This window comes from Adiantum capillus-veneris, chromosome 20 (genome assembly GCF_014529385.1).
Source record: "Adiantum capillus-veneris isolate H3 chromosome 20, ASM1452938v2, whole genome shotgun sequence".
NCBI classification, from domain to species: domain Eukaryota; kingdom Viridiplantae; phylum Streptophyta; class Polypodiopsida; order Polypodiales; family Pteridaceae; genus Adiantum; species Adiantum capillus-veneris.
Window position 1 is genome coordinate 108,550,059 of NC_140950.1, and position 16,577 is coordinate 108,566,635.

Genomic DNA, 16,577 nt, shown 5'->3' on the forward strand with positions numbered 1-16,577 from the left:
AGTGGCACACATTATGGTCTCAAGCCAAAAAGAATGCGGCAAAGCTTGAATTTTGACCATACATTGTGCCATTTCCGTCAGTGACCTATTTTTCCTCTCAGCAACACCATTTTGCTGATGTGTATAAGGAACTGTACATTGGTGTTTTATCCCACGACTAGCCAGAAATGCATTAAATTCATGAGACATATACTCCCCCCCTCGATCGGAACGGAGGGTGCCCATAGTACATTTCGAGACATTTTCAGCCATAGCCAGAAATTGTTTGAAGCACATAAAAACTTCGGACTTCTCTTTAAGCGGAAATACCCATGCAGGCCTGGAGTAATCATCAATGAAAGTCACGAAGTACAGGTAATTGCCCAAGGACGGAGTTTGCATGGGCCCACAAACATCACTATACACAAGCTGCAACCTGCATGTGGCCCGAACTGAACCATCCTTTGGAAATTTAGAACGCTGCATCTTACCCAAAATACAGCCTTCACAAACATGTTTGATAGGTGCTTCAAGAGACGGCAAAGAAGCAACCATATCAGATTTCTGCAAATGTAGCAAACTAGTAAAATTCAGATGACCAAAACGTGCATGCCAAAGTTTTGCATCTGAAATAGCTCTTGAATCTGCAACAGCATTTACAAAATTTTGTCCACACTTGTCATACAAAGTGAGATTATACAGCCCACGGCACAAAAGCCCATATGCAACAATTTCATCACCAAAAATGAGATCATGAGCTGTACATCTGTCATCCACAAATTTGACTACAAGTCTAAGTCTAGCAAGTGCGGATACAGACAAGAGATTCTTCTTGATCCCAGGTACATAAAGTGCATCAACAAGTGTGAAGGAACTGCCATTAGAAGCACTGGGCACAATCTTTCCAACTCCCTAAACTAGATAAGAGGCGTTGTTGGCACAAGTGATTGAATTCCCATAAGGGACAGACTCGAGAGAGGTAAACAATTCACGATGTGAGGTAATGTGCTTTGTAGCACCACTGTCGAAATACCACACATGTGAATCTGTAGCAACTGACAAGCATGCATCATGGACAGCAGGATTGTAAGTGCACTCTGCGCTAAAATCCCATTCTGCATCAACATCAGCAACACAGTCTCCTTTCACAGAAGACTCAACAATGGCTGCATTTGTAGTGGAACCAGCATTTGCAGTGGAACCACCCTCTTTCTTCTTAGCCTCTTTGGCCTTCAACTTAGGACATGACTTGATCAAGTGATCATTGGCTTTACAATAATGGCAACGCATCTTCTTTTTGCCCTTATCACCAGAATTTCCAAACGAATTGCTGCCAGTAGAAGCATTAGGAACAGAATTTTTGCCACTCGCAGCAGAACCATAAGAAGTGGATGCATTGTTGTTACCACCCTTTCTTTGAGAAGCAATAAAATCCTGTTCAACTGCACGCTGTCTAGTCCTGTTTTTTCTTGAAACTGACTCTTGCAACAGCAATGTGCATAATGCATCAAACTTGACAACTTCTGGATTTCCTTGGGTCATAAGTCTCCAAGTACTAGCAAAAGTCTGGTAAGAATCTGGTAATGCATCAAGAAAAATCTACACAAGGGAACTGTCTGAAATGACTTCACCTGTAGAAATAAGTTGCTCATTGATATCCTTGACACCAGCAAGAAAAGTGTCCATATCATCTTCCTCATGCATAATCTTCGACTCCAGCTCTTTACGCAGCAAAGCAATTTTAGCCTCATTGCGGCTTGCATAAAGACCTACTAGAATATCCCAAGCCTGTTTTGCAGATTTTGCTGAACGGATGTGAGGAACAATGGTGCGCTTCACAGACTTACAATATCAACTATATGGAAAATGATTGGAAGGACTTTATCATACAGTAAGCAAAAACAAACATGCATGTTTAAAGAACTCCCTACAGTAAGTGCTTAATACTGCTAGTTACTAAATAGAATATAAGGAAATGAGTAATTTCTATATAGTAAGTGCATCGAGACTAGGATTTGCTACTTCCAATTAGCAACTTCATTTACTCACTATGCTGTGAATGAGCTGTGTAAAGGCTATAGGGTTACCCTTGCAAGTAAGTATACCTTCTCTATAATTTAGTAAGAAGGTACTCGTCTGGTGAGAACTGCTTGTATGAGAGAGAGAGAGAGAGAGAGAGAGAGAGAGAGAGAGAGAGAGAGAGAGAGAGAGAGAGAGAGAGAGAGAGAGAGAGAGAGAGAGAGAGAACCTCCCTCTTAACGCTATGATTTGGGGAGGGGGGGGAGAAAGAGAAAGAGAAAGAGAGAGAGAGAGAACCTGATATTTCTCCTACCTTTCCTCACATCCAAGATATGTAATGCCTTCTATTTTCTTCCTCTTATAAACATTCAAAGGTGGCAGTTGAATACAGGCTATCCCACGACTTTTTCTAAATTAAAATCTGAATTTTTAAAGACTCAAAGGTCGGGGGCCGAAATTCGAAGGCCATGGGCTGCTTCCACCTCAGCTTTTGCTCAAAGGAGAGCGCCCCATCTAAAATGCTCCCCCTCCTTTATATATATATATATATATATATATATATATATATTAGTCCAAGTGAGTAAAAATGAGCGCGGCGGATCACGCGAACTAGTATAGATAATTTTATTTTACTGTATTCAATCCTCGGCCCTCCCATGCTTGAACTGCTACCCATGCACATCTAGTTACGCCAAAAATCCCAACCTTAAAAAAGCCAGCACGATCCTCTTTCTCTAGCATTCTCTCTCTTTTATTTTCTCTGTAGCATCTCTCTCTCTCAAAGACTCAAACCTAGACTTTTCCTGAGCATTGTCTCAAACCACGACCGCTCACGACTTGCGGAAAAAAAATTCAAGCACTGTCTCAAATCCACGATCGCTCACGAGATGCGGAAGGTCGCCATAGCTTTACTGTGCCCTAGTCCACGTGCTCAAGCAGGTATGTGCGAATGGCCTGGTTCTTGATCTGTGTGCTGTGTGGGTGTGTGGGTGTGTGTGTGAGAAAGAGAGACTCCTTTGGATGTTGGATGTATAGTGTAGATGCCTTTTGTGTATGACTGCTACCTCTGCAATTATGGTAGAGATTATGCAATGCATTCTGCAAACATGGATGATGTGAAATTTTTTGAGTGATTGATGTATTGAGGTAGGAAATGTTAAATGTAATTCTGTAAGCAATTGGTATGTGCTTTATTAGTCATACTCGTAGGTCATACGTGCTCAACAATTACCTCTTTTAAAGCAGGAGCAACTCCAACACACGCGATGAGGGCAGCACTACACCAGACAGAGAGACAAACGATTCGTATCAGCAAGTGCCTGCTGATTGGATCAAAAATGTTGCAATAGCCATCAAAAATGCTGGAGCGCAGTCCTGTAGACTGGTGGTGGCAGCAAGTGCGACAGTTTAGTACAACAATGGCAGATTTGGTGGATGTGAAGACAGGCGTGGAAGCCTGGCAGCATCTGGCGGATCCTAAACAAGATTTCCTCAAAGAGATTGAGGATATTGATGATGATGAGCAGATTGAAGAGGATGGTAATTCCAAAGTCCTCGTCCACAAGTTCCTTCACTTTCAGGCTGGCACACTTTTGGCGGATGCTGTTGCACATGCATGGTCGTATAAAGCAGGACAGCCCCTCTCCATTTATATCAGAAGCTGCTGCAATGTGATCTTAGACCGCATTAAAGAATGGCTGGCCCGTTATTCTAAAGTGAGATTAGCCCAGCCAGTGGGTGTGGTTCTCTTGGGCAACTCGGGTATTGGAAAAACAGGGTTTCTTTTGTACTTACTTTGGCGCACTGTTTCTCAGAACAAAGAGAATGCCATTGCAAAGTTCAAGCGAAAAACCCTTCCATATTTTGATTTCAAGTGGCTAGACGATGGCCCTAAGTTAGAGGTCTCTGGTCATATGTCTCCCCACCCACATCATGTGTGTGTCTCCTTCTCTCTCTCTCACTCTCTGTCTGTGGTGCTCCCCGATCCCCTTCAATTGGTATCAGAGCGCACATGTCGTAACAAGTAAGATGCACCACTCGGTAATGAAAGTCTCACATCTCCTGCACTTGCTATCGCATGCACCGATCCATCGGTCAAACGTACACTGCCAAGCATCCCGCTAGAATAGCTACAAAGCCATGCACGATGCGGCGCGACATGAAACATAGCATCTGCGTCTAGCAACCACTACGAAGGGAGTGCACTATCCACATGTATAGCATCTCGTGCATAGCTAGAGGTAAAAGTGACATCCCCATCACTAGTATACTCCGACACTACATGTGCCTCAACTGTCAAAGCACTGAGTCCATGGCATCACTACATACATCTCTGAGACTACCATGTCTCCTACGATGTTGCATATGACGAAAACAGCGTCGTCTAACGTGTCCAGAATGACCACAATACCAACATGTCACCTGTCGGCGTACTCGTGAATGTACATGTCTCACACGAGTCCTTGATGACTCAGATCTATCATACATATCATGTAATGTGCACCAAAGTGCTCTCGAAGTAGTCTCATACATAACAAGAGCATATACAGATTCCGCAAGGTGCAAAGAGAGTGTAGATAGTGCTGATGGGGGCTTTTCACAAGCCAAGCTCCCATACCCCTCTTCTCTCGTCCCCACCCCATGAAAACCCCCTCTTATGGAGGGAGTGATAAAAGGCATTGGAAAAAGTAAGAAAAAAATAAAGTATGATTATGTAAATATATAAGAAAGGTAAAATAGGCCACCTCATGCCTGCGGGGTAGCCCATCCCCACCTTGCCTCCTTTTTCTTCACTGTTGCCCCGCCGGGTGTCCCTTTTCCTCTCCTCCACTCAAAAGGTCAACCCCCTCTCTCTTCCCCTTGTCCTTTCTCCTTTCTCTCTCCCCTCAGGCTACCCCACCTCTCACCAATAATGCATTATAACTCACCAATAATGCACCCTAACTCACATGCAACTTATGCTATCTTCCAAAATAGTATACCCCACCCCCCTTTTCTCTCTCCTACACTCTCCCATGATCCAAATACCCCCCTCTCTCTCTAAAATTCGAAATCTCTCTTGTCTTGTAGCCAGATGGCCTCCCCCACACTCACACACACTCAGTTTCACTGAAAAAGGTGCCCACAGACCCATCCCCACCCAGTGGTTACCTGATTTTCTTGTGTTCACACACACCTGCACACAGATTCACCTCTTAACACTCTCCCCTCTCTCCCCTCTTGTAATTACTTTATTCTCCATGTCACCTCTCACTTTTTTTCATCAACCCATCTCTCTCTCTTAGTCTCTCTCTCATGAGACTGCTGTTCTGGCACATATACAACAGTCAGACAAGTGGGGCCCACAGTCACATGGTTTGTGTAGATAATGATTTCTTCATTTCTAAATTCTAGAATTTCTCCCCCCTCCTACCCTATATAAAGAGGGGTCACTATCACACTAAAGACACACACAACATCACCAAAGAACACACTATGCACTGTGTGTGCCTAGTGCACACACACACACCCACACCATCACCATCACCGCAATCACCATGCTTGTCTTGAGCATGACCTCTACACCCTTGGCTATGGAAGATGAAGGGAAACTAAATGAAGGATGATGGCCATAATCCTCGTGCGAGTCTTCGCCATCAACTCCCACCTATCCGCCATGTGCTCTACCACTCTCTCCCTTCTCATTCCCCTACCCTATGCTCCCCATTTCATCGCCTAATTCTCTAAATAAAGCTTGAGGTTTTGTGAGTATGTTTTCTTGCAATGTTTTTCCCATGTGAGGTGTGCGGAATCGCCACCTAGTCTTGTGTTTTGGAGTGAGCTTGTGTATGTGTGAAGGGTGTGCGGATTCGCCACATCCTTTTGTGGTGCCTAAGTACTAAGCTGCTATACCCCCTCCCTCACTCTCTCTCTCTCTCTCTCTCTCTCTCTCTCTCACTTGATCTCATTCCCTTTCCTCTTCATCATTACTCCCAAGCATCCATCTCTCTTGGATGAAAACTTTGTTATGGTGGTGTGTTCTTTGTGTCCTAGCCGCTGAAGCTAGGTGGTGCCCCCTGTTTGCTTTACCATGACAGGATCGAGGCGCGCCATTCGGTCCCTGGTGTTTTAGAGGCCGTCGGGGTTCGGGGTTCGCTTTTCTCCCGTCATTTGGTGCCCCCACGGAGGATATTTTCATGAAACCCTTCAGTTTACAAGACTGAAACCCTTAAAATATTGTGAATGGATGAATGGCTAGCAGGATTTGCTAATTGGACGACAGAAGAAGAAGAGCTCCAAGCATAACTAGACGAACTCCGCATCTCCATCGAAGCTCAAGTGCCAGGCGTAACGGTAATCGATTTGCAGTGGGAGAGTCAACCAACACGCCAAACCCAGTGGATATACATAGGCCAAGTGCCAAGAAGAAGAAGGAGAAGGTTGAAACCATGTCCGCAACCTACAACCAACCCACAACAACAAAATGGAAGGAGCTCTACACAATAGAGAATCAACACTATTCTACTTTGAGAATCGGGTAACTCAAGTCACCGAGGTAATTATCACAGTTAGTTTTCAAGTTGCACCTGATGCTGCAACACAGATAACGGAAGCATTGGCTCACACTCTCACTAGAGAAACTAGGGATCTACTGAGTTTGTTTCAGGAAAGAACACCACCCTCTCCCACAAGCTTGGACAGTGACTAAGCACCTCTAAGCTTCACATGAATCAATACAACCTACCTCAAGACAGATCACACATACCAACATGTGTACGCTCAATCAAGGTAATACTGGACTTGAAGGCTCACTACCAGCACGTCATTGATACCATGCCAGGTGGGGAGCGGTTTTTTGAGGTTCGGGCATCAGATCAGCCATTTGTCTTACCTTTGGTACAAGGCAATGTACCGTTTGAAGTTTTAATCTATGTCCTAGTATAAGAGGTATACACGCCTCCTTGTAAAGAAGAAAAAAACTTTTGCAAGTTAAGCAGTGTGTCTTTTTAGCTCTCTCTCACTAATCATGGCAAGTGTAGCATTTCCAACATTTAAAGGAAAGAAAGGGGAGGATTTGGTAACAGACTTCCTAGATGAATTTGAAGTAGCATGTGTAGTGAGCAACAAAGATACGGATGAATCTCGGGTTAGAATCTTTAAGCATCTCATGAAGCTAGAAGCTAGATCATGGTACAATGCACTTCCACAAGCAACCAAGGATGACTGGGAACCCTTAAAAACCGCTTTTAAGAGGCGCTTTGGGGGAGGTACCACTTCAGAAAAGTTGTGGGACAAGTTGAGAGACTTGAAGCAGGAGGGTCTTTTAGAATATGCCACCTATGAGTCCAAATTTCTGGATTTGTGGGAACGGTGGGTTGAGTCACTGGCAAGGGGGGAAGCCGCACCCGATTTCCTAAAAAAAGATCGGTTCACGCATGGCTTATGGCCGCTTCTCAAGGAGAAGGTGAAAGGTAGATTCCCGGCTACGTACGAGTTAGCCGTTGAGATTGCTCGCCTTAAAGACAAGAAGCTGCGAATGAAAGCCAAAGAAACCGAGTCAACAGAAGTAGGAACATCGCGTCGACCAACACCTACGACAACCACCATACCACCACCACCGGCTCTTGGGGTAAGAGATGACCAACAAGATATGTTGGCCCATATTACTGACCAACTGCAGAATTTGTCTGTCCACTTAATACAGCAAGGGAGGAGTCAAGAAAGAGATCAAGACCCTGGAAGAGACGACGACAAAACAGGGAGTATCACTGCTACAACTACGGAGAAGATGGTCACAGTATGTACTACTGTCCCAAACCACAACAAAACTATAATAGAGAAGGTAGGAGGAACCAATTGTCACCCCCTAGAGAAAGAACACCCCCACCCCAAGCACCAGCCCCACCAACACAAATTCTACGTCCGCCACTATCACCACTTACAATCATCCTACGCCCACCACCAATGGGTACCCGCACACCAAGTATCATTGGTCTTGCAGAAGAGGTCAAGATGAGTGTAACGGAAGAAGGATCAAGTAAGAAGACTATTCAAAGAACTGAAGCAGTGGAACAAGAGGTTAAAGAATCAAAAGATGCTACCCAGGTGGGGGAGGTAAGACAAGAAAATTTTGTTACAAATGTAAGTACATCTTTAAACTTGAATGAAATAGGCACCAAAGAGATCAATCGACAACATTGGGCAGTAAGGGTAAGAATGTGTAAAGTGTTGATTAGGCCTCGTCAGAGTAAGAGGAATGCAAAGGGCATGAAAGATACGAGAGAAGAGGAAAACCAGCCTGCTAGCAAGGCTTCGCAGAAGGAGGACAACATATCAATCAAAGGGGAGGGCTTTGAAAACGGAAGCCTGTGCACCAGCATGGACCCAGGACAGTGTAGCAAGCTAAAGGAATCTTGCATCAAGGCAGTTTCACTTGAGGACCATAACGAAGAGGTAAGTATGACTGAAGGTTTGGAGTTGGATATTTCTCCAGAGGCTTGGCAGCCGAGCAAGACTTTATTGTGTAGTGTTATAGACTTAGAGATGGGTAATGCCTCTAGTCTACTGAAGGGTGTTATAAACTTGGAGATGGGTAATGCCTCCAGTTTATGTGAGGGTGTTCAGAGTAAGTTTGATGATCAATATGCTGCCAACTTTTTAAGGATGTTCCAAACTCCTCCACAACACAGCATTGTGTTTGCATGGGATGCATCGGACCTATGGCTATGGCTAGCCGCTATAACATATAGAGAGAAGATCAGCATGGAGATAAGAGCAAAGGAGCCATGGATAGACAAAAGCCTGATAGAATGCAAGAATGAAGACCTCCTTCGCAATTTGGTACATTTTTTTACAAATAGTGCATCCTCTCTTTGGAGAAAGGTAAGTGGATTACGCTTGTATTTAAGCCGCAAGGTAGGTGGCTTGCTATTAGCATCAGTAAAGGAAGCTGACATGTTTGAGCACACCCAAAAGAAGCATGATATGCTTGCAGTTTTTTCTAATGGCAGTAAGCAGGACTTTGAAGACAACTTGAGCTCACCACACCAACAAGGAGGCCATATATGGTGGATTCTTGGTACACTCTTGGGAATCATAATTTTCAGTTTTGTCTTTGCAGGAGCCAAGATGCTCATTTCCCCTCTCGCTACTGGTGGTTACAAATTTGGTCCAATTTGGCATGCAAATTTTATTGTTCAGACACTGCAGACAATGATCCTATTTTTCACTTGGGATCCAAGAGGACACTGGCACAAAGTTCTGGAAGCCATGGGCTTCCCCTTTAATCAACCGACACTATTCCAAGAAACAAGCTATCACCCGGACCTGTTACAGATCAACGAATATCCCAGAAATCTCACCAATGGCCAAATGGAATGGATAGTTCAGAAGGCAACTCGATATCGGATCCTACAGCTAAGCGGAAGAAGAAACAGATAAGCTAGAGGCATGAATGCCTCTAGCCAAAAGGGGAGGGCTAATGATGGCATCTGAGTCCATGGCATCACTACATACATCTCTGAGACTACCATGTCTCCTACGATATTGCATATGATGAAAACAGCGTCGTCTAACATGTCCAGAATGACCACAATACCAACATGTCACCTGTCGGCGTACTCGTGAATGTACATGTCTCACACGAGTCCTTGATGAATCAGATCTATCATACATATCATGTAATGTGCGCCAAAGTGCTCTCGAAGTAGTCTCATACATAACAAGAGCATATACAGATTCCGCAAGGTGCAAAGAGAGAGTAGATAGTGCTGATGGGGGCTTTTCACAAGCCAAGCTCCCATACCCCTCTTCTCTCGTCCCCACCCCATGAAAACCCCCTCTTAGGGAGGGAGTGATAAAAGGCATTGGAAAAAGTAAGAAAAAAATAAAGTATGATTATGTAAATATATAAGAAAGGTAAAATAGGCCACCTCATGCATGCGGGGTAGTCCATCTCCACCTTGCCTCCTTTTTCTTCACTGTTGCCCCGCCGGGTGTCCCTTTTCCTCTCCTCCACTCAAAAGGTCAACCCCCTCTCTCTTCCCCTTGTCCTTTCTCCTTTCTCTCTCCCCTCAAGCTACCCCACCTCTCACCAATAATGCATTATAACTCACCAATAATGCACCCTAACTCACATGCAACTTATGCTATCTTCCAAAATAGTATACCCCACCCCCCTTTTCTCTCTCCTACACTCTCCCATGATCCAAATACCCCCCTCTCTCTCTAAAATTCGAAATCTCTCTTGTCTTGTAGCCAGATGGCCTCCCCCACACTCACACACACTCAGTTTCACTGAAAAAAGGTGCCCACAGACCCATCCCCACCCAGTGGTTACCTGATTTTCTTGTGTTCACACACACCTGCACACAGATTCACCTCTTAACACACTCCCCTCTCTCCCCTCTTGTAATTACTTTATTCTCCATGTCACCTCTCACTTTTTTTCATCAACCCATCTCTCTCTCTTAGTCTCTCTCTCATGAGACTGCTGTTCTGGCACATATACAACAGTCAGACAAGTGGGGCCCACAGTCACATGGTTTGTGTAGATAATGATTTCTTCATTTCTAAATTCTAGAATTTCTCCCCCCTCCTACCCTATATAAAGAGGGGTCACTATCACACTAAAGACACACACAACATCACCAAAGAACACACTATGCACTGTGTGTGCCTAGTGCACACACACACACCCACACCATCACCATCACCGCAATCACCATGCTTGTCTTGAGCATGACCTCTACACCCTTGGCTATGGAAGATGAAGGGAAACTAAATGAAGGATGATGGCCATAATCCTCGTGAGAGTCTTCGCCATCAACTCCCACCTATCCGCCATGTGCTCTACCACTCTCTCCCTTCTCATTCCCCTATCCTATGCTCCCCATTTCATCGCCTAATTCTCTAAATAAAGCTTGAGGTTTTGTGAGTATGTTTTCTTGCAATGTTTTGCCCATGTGAGGTGTGCGGAATCGCCACCTAGTCTTGTGTTTTGGAGTGAGCTTGTGTATGTGTGAAGGGTGTGCGGATTCGCCACATCCTTTTGTGGTGCCTAAGTACTAAGCTGCTATACCCCCTCCCTCACTCTCTCTCTCTCTCTCTCTCTCACTTGATCTCATTCCCTTTCCTCTTCATCATTACTCCCAAGCATCCATCTCTCTTGGATGAAAACTTTGTTATGGTGGTGTGTTCTTTGTGTCCTAGCCGCTGAAGCTAGGTGGTGCCCCCTGTTTGCTTTACCATGATAGGCTCGAGGCGCGCCATTCGGTCCCTGGTGTTTTAGAGGCCGTCGGGGTTCGGGGTTCGCTTTTATCCCGTCAGTTCCATCTCCTCTAGCTCCTGCCACTGATCGTCAGACAAGCATGAAGGGCTACCGGCATCACCACTCAATGGTCCATGCAACCCTCGCTGTGTCAATGCGTCAAGCATACACTCTCTCCATGCCGCAAAGTCTGACCCATCAAACACGCGCATCTGTGAGAGGTCACAATCTGATCGATCACCTGTCTCTGCCATGAGCACAATGTAGCAAACTAGAAAGCAAAACCACCTCACCAACAACACCTGGAAACTGTCTACCAATATGGCCAGAAACACAATGTAAAACCTGTGAGACACACTCAAAAATAGAGCTCCCACAATGTCAATACAAGCCTCGCCTACTCTAGTATCACACTGCAATCTGTGAGCTAATCACCAAGCCCACACTGTGCGGTATCGATGCATACACACGCACAAATCTCCCACCTGCAGAGAACACCGCACGCAAATGTTGAGTGCAACATGCAATCTCTACCTAGATCGCATAAATGATACGCATAAAACTCGTGGGAAAATTTCGCCAGAGTTTCGACGCACAATGGCTATCAACACAAAATAACCGTTGTCCTGCAAGCTCAATACAATGAGCAATCAATGCGCATCAAACTACACTCAACATACATGCATAAGCTCTGCAAAACTATGGCAAACAATGCTCGAGATCACAAGACTCTCCCACCTGAGAGCAAACCACTATCTCAAGCAAAGAAAGATACACAACTCCTCACTCTTGTGAGAGTGGATACAAAACACAAAACTGTGTCCAAACTGACAAAACCTATCACAGTGAGAGTAAACACTCGATCACAAACTATGGCGAGAATCTGGGAAAAATCCGACAGAATTTTCCCTGAAAACTGAGCAAAAAACTCAGGTACAATCTCTACCATAAACCATAACACTACTCAATGCCAATGAGTAGAAATGCCAAAATGGCTCTACATTTTCACATACAATGGCAATCCGCACTCAACGTACATCAACGGAGTGACCGCGCATAAGCAAGCACCAAAAGATTTGCAATCCGGAAACTTATTCAATGCGAAAACAATGCTCTCAAGAGAGCTCACCCACTTGAAAGTGCTCGTCAAAATGCATGTATAATGGGCATCAACCATGTGCCATAACCATATGCAAACCATCCGCAAAGACCATGAATCCAAGCACAAAATCACTGCCAAAGTATCCTGTGAAAACCAGTGAAAGAAGCTCCACCTGTGTGCTCCAAAAAACTGCGTCTCTCAAGAGACCGCCTCGATGGTGTGTAAACGCCTCCGTACTTCGTTGCCCAAGTCTACCAAAAACCCTTAAACCACAAGCTTAACACAAGCTGCAATTGCATCTTCAGCTCAGAATTTATGCACTCAACTTCAAGCATCTCCCGTGCTTCCAAAAGTGCATCAAACTCGCACACAATGCGACAACAGAAAATCTGGAATTTCTGTATACAGTCAGTCTGAGCTGAATATCAGCAAAACGGTGAGGAATTTGCAAAAATTTTCTTCTGCAAAGTTGTAGACCACGTCGAAACTGATGGGCGTAGCAAACATAATTCTCAGATCTGCATTCTACAAGGAGAAAAACGAATCTAAAAACAGTGCTGCTGCGCACACAGTTTTAGGGCAGCACCTTCACTTACACACAATCTTCCACACTCCTTTCTGAGCCCAATTCTATGCGTGATGATGATTGGCAGGATCTTGATGAGTTAGCCATGTCTACGATTTGTTTACATCTAGTTGAGTCTGTTTACTGGCAGGTCTCGAGGGAGACTACAACTCATGCTTTATGGCAGAGTTTACATGCTATGTATGCGACATCCATGTCTACAGGGAAGTCTAGTCCCACTTTTATGTCCATGGGAGAGATTGATCCCACACGCAAGTCTCGACGGCATAGAGACTTGACATGTTAGCATTGTGGACATAGAGGGCACATTAGGCATCGATGTTTCAGGCGTTTGAGACAACGGAGGCGACAGATGCGTGATGCAGATTTGGGCATGACAGATGCTAGTGAGATCAGTACAGTGGTTACTGAGTATGCTTGTGACGGCGATGTCACATTTACATCTAGCTTGTCTTCAGACGACCTTATGTCTACGGATTGCATATCGGATTGCACATTGTCTTCACATTGGTTACTAGATTCAGATGCTACTTTCCATGTCACATCTCATCGTGAGTGGTTTAGCACGTTTTCTAGTGGGAGACTTGGTTGTGTGCACATGGCTGATGGTGCTGTGTATGACATTGAGGGTGCAGGAGACGTATGTTTGTCCTTGCCCAGTGGTATGAGATTTACCCTGCATCATGTGCGTTATGTGCCAGATCTGAGACGGGATTTGATCTCAGTCAGACAGTTACGGGATAGTGGATGTCGGGTATCGCTGCTTGAGAGATCTTTTGTGATGCATTTGGGTTCGCTAGTGATTGCGAGAGGTGCCAGGAGTGGTACAGGTTACCCATTGCATGTGGATCACGTGAGAGACGGTGTTGTCTCTGTGATCACGCAGCCAGGTAGAGAGCGAGAGAGTAGACGAGTATCTTTTGCTTGTGGGTTGCAGGATGCTTTGCATGGAGTGCAGAGTAGTGAGCTCGTTGTGCACATAGTTGGGGCACGACTTGAGCAGTCACACAGAGAGGTGACAGAGTCAGACATGCATGCGTTGCTAGTGACTGAGCAAAGCAGAGAGTCAGTTGTGCGAGATACTTCTATGCAGGATAGACAGGTAGAGCGGTCTTGCTCTAGTGAGTCACGACAGGAGGACATTGTGCAAGAGTCTATGCATACGGAGTTAGAGCATGAGAGCTCTAGTGAGTCACAGCAGATTGAGTGGTCATGTTTGTAGTGGATGATTGCAGAGGAGGCTGAGATGTTAGCGATTATGGAGTCATTCCTTTCTATGCTCGACAGTGAGCATGGGGATATAGATATGTAGGATATGTCTTCCAGCAGACACCTAGAGCAGCTGGTTTGCTCTGAGGTTGCACGACAGGTTGATGCGTCTTTTGTGGACAGTCAGGAGATGCATGTGGCTGACATGCCTTGTCAGTCAGAGATGCCTATTTCCAAGGATATATATGTTGATGCATGCTCCGTAGAGCTAGCAGGGCCCGCTAGCATTGCATCGGCATTCGGTGGTCTCATGTATGAGATGTTGATCCTGAGACCGGATATCGCAGCTGTGGTGGGAGCATTTGCAGTTGGGGTTGTCAGTCGTTTTTTGACTGATGATGGCATAGTGCACGAGGGAGATATGCAGGTATTGCATACATACTTGCAGTACATATGCGGTACGTCTGGTGGTGTATGGACTTACACGGGAGCAGGACAGCCGGATGCACACGATCACAGCCAGCTAGTGGGCATCGGTTGAGAGCGGTTTTCTCTCACCTTTTGTAGTCTTTAGACTAGGTTCCCTTGCTTAAAGGTTGTTGGGGTATAGGCGTCTGTGCCTTGCCCGGCCGCCCAGAGTTTGGGCGCCCACTGACTTGTATACCTTATACATAGCATAAGTGTATAGGGGGCTGCTCACTCTTTGAGTCTCCCCACCCACATCGTGTGTGTCTCCTTCTCTCTCTCTCTCACTCTCTGTCTGTGGTGCTCCCCGATCCCCTTCAATACAAAGCAATTCACAAGATTCCTAAATCAGACTTGGTTGATATCTGGTACGGGTAGAAAAGGTGCAGCCACAGAAGCTGTCTTTCCAGCTGCAATTCTGAATAACTCTACTTACCTTCGTCCTGTGTCAGGCAACAATAAGTCTTGGGACAGCATAGCTCTCTATGAGAAGAATGGTGATACACCTGCAAGAATTTTCCAAGTAACTATGTCCGATAGTAAGAATAAGTCAAGGGAGTCCTTTGCATCAGGCATCAGTCGAGCCTTGCAATATCTTGGACAAGTTCGTCCCGGACCTGTAGAGCTTTTTTTTGTCGTTCCTGAGTATAGGTTCAGTAGAGGACAGAGACATATGACCAGAGACCTCCAACTTGGAGCTAGCGTCCAGCCACTTAAAAGCAAAATATGGAAGGGTTTCGCTCTTGAACTTTGCAATGGCATTCTCTTTGTACAAAAGAAAACCTGTTTTTCCAATACTCGGGCTCTACCCAAGAGAACCACACCCACTGGTTGGACTATTCTCACTTTAGAATAACGGGCCAGCCATTCTTTAATGCGGTCTAAGATCACATTGCAGTTGCTTCTGATATAAATGGAGAGGGGTTGTCATGCTGTATACGACCATGCATGTGAAACAGCATCCGCCAAAAGTGTGCCAGCCTGAAAGTGAACAAACTCGTGGACGAGGACTTTGGAATTACCATCCTCTTCAATTTGCTTATCATCATCAATATCCTCAATCTCTTTGAGAAAAGCTTGTTTAGGATCCGTCAGATGCTACCAGGCTTCCACATCTTTCTTCACATCCACCAAATGTGCCCTTGTTGTACTAAAATGTCGCACTTGCTGCCACCACCACTCTGCAGGACTGCTCTCCAGCATTTTTGATGGCTGTTGCAACATTTTTGATCCAATCAGCAGACACTTGCTAATACGAATCGTCTATCTCTCTGTCTGGAGTAGTGTTGCGCTCATCGCGTGTGTTGGAGCTGCTCCTACTTTAAAAGAGGTAATTGTTGAGCACGTATGACCTACGAGTATGAATACTAAAGCACATACCAATTGCTTACAGAATTACATTTAACATTTCATCATCCGTGTCTGCAGAAAGCATTGCATAATCTACCATAGTTACAAAGGTAGCAGTCATGTGCACAAACATACACAAAAGGCATCTACACCATACATCCAGCATTCTCTCTTTCACACACACAGACACACACACACACACACACACACACACCGCATGTCGTGAGCGGTCGTGGATTTGAGATAGTGCTCGAAAAAAACCTTCCACATGTCGTGAGCGGTCATGGGTTTGAGACAGTACTCGGAAAAAAACTAGGTTTGAGTCTTTGAGAGAGCTGCATCTCGTGGGTTTAATCAAAAAAACCTCGGTTTAGTGCACGGGGCGGTCACTTTTTAGAATGTGTATGATATCACGTGACTTAACTGGAGAGGATTATTAAAAGACCAAAATGTATAAAAATGTATACATACAGAGGGGGGTGGGGGTTTTTTAAATAGGCTCACAGTGTAAGTATAGTATGTATATTGGGGTATTATTAATTACCTCTTGAACGCACGTGATATAGCGGTCTTTTGATAAGTGACTGCCTCGGGGTTTAGTGTAGCAAAATTTTAACTTC

General features: G+C 45.0%; 1 pseudogene; it reads left to right on the forward strand.

Moving 5' to 3' along the window:
* The first annotated feature begins 3,356 nt into the window (after nucleotides 1-3,356).
* The window catches only part of LOC147433060 (crinkler effector protein 15-like), a 76,310-nt pseudogene continuing 63,089 nt past the window's right edge, over nucleotides 3,357-16,577 (forward strand).